Genomic DNA, 1366 nt, shown 5'->3' on the forward strand with positions numbered 1-1366 from the left:
TCTTTTTTTCATATTGATTGATATATTTTATTTTTATTTTTATTTTTGTTCGTATATATATATATTTTTTGGTGCATTTTTTGTTAGTTCACATCACGGACTGAAATTTTTGGAAGGACTTGTGTTTTTTCATTCTTTGCACTTTTTTCATTTTTCTCCTTTGTTATTTTTTATTTTTCATTTGCAATACAATTTTGATTGGTGCATTTGCTTCACTGTTTTCACTGCTATTTTGCACTTCTTCACATATTTATGAAATATTTTTATTGAATGGTTATATACTGTTATACTTAGTTTTATGGCTTTTACATTGTAATATCCTTTTACATCTATTCACTTATCTTATTGAGGAATGGAGCTTTCCTTTTGATTGTTTGCACATCAGCACTTTTTTAGTCCTATATTTACACCTGTTTTTTGATACTTTATATTCATATTGGTAGATTTTTTTGAATATTTATTCACAGGGTTGTCACCCATGTTTTGATTCATAAATATCTACATATTTTTATATTTATCTCAAACCTTTAGCGCTGTGACAACACTTTACATATATCACTTATGTGTTTGACTCACTTTATGGGAATGAAAGCGATGAGGGTCCAATGAGGATCTGCTGCCAGAGGGTCTGAAATCTGAGGGACGAGTTCAAGCCGAGACTTCTCCTGAGAGATAAACATCTATGAAATGTGGTCATAACACCCAAACATCCCGACCTCATCATTCTGACTCTGCACTGCTGGAGGACTCTGCTCCTTCCTCTAACTCTCCTCTCCTGAAATACTCTGCACTGCTGGAGAACTCTGCTCCTTCCTCCATCCAACTCTCCTCTCCTGAAATACTCTGCACTGCTGGAGAACTCTGCTCCTTCCTCCAACTCTCCTCTCCTGAAATACTCTGCACTGCTGGAGGACTCTGCTCCTTCCTCTATGTAATATTGGGTAAACACCTAGCTATATATCCATTAGCTGGAATGGAGGGAAAAGGACACTTGTGATATACCAGAGAACACAGTTGATGGTCCGTGGGGTCGTTGCCATTAGGTGTGTTTACATGACCCGGAGGGGGAGAAGCAACCTCAGTGTTCTGCAGCTTATCACATCCATCGCACACTGAGATATACAGAGAGGGATATATACAGGTGAAACTCGAATAATTAGAATATCGTGCAAAAATTCATTTATTTCACTAATGCAACTTAAAAGGTGAAACTAATATATGAGATAGACTCATTACATGCAAAGCAAGATAGTTCAAGCCGTGATTTGTCATAATTGTGATGATTATGGCTTACAGCTCATGAAAACCCCAAATCCACAACCTTTGAAAATGAGAATATTGTGAAAAGGTGCAATATTCTCGGCTC

Source organism: Nanorana parkeri, unplaced genomic scaffold, assembly GCF_000935625.1.
Source record: "Nanorana parkeri isolate BGI_ZX_2015 unplaced genomic scaffold, ASM93562v1 scaffold560, whole genome shotgun sequence".
Taxonomy (NCBI): Eukaryota; Metazoa; Chordata; class Amphibia; order Anura; family Dicroglossidae; genus Nanorana; species Nanorana parkeri.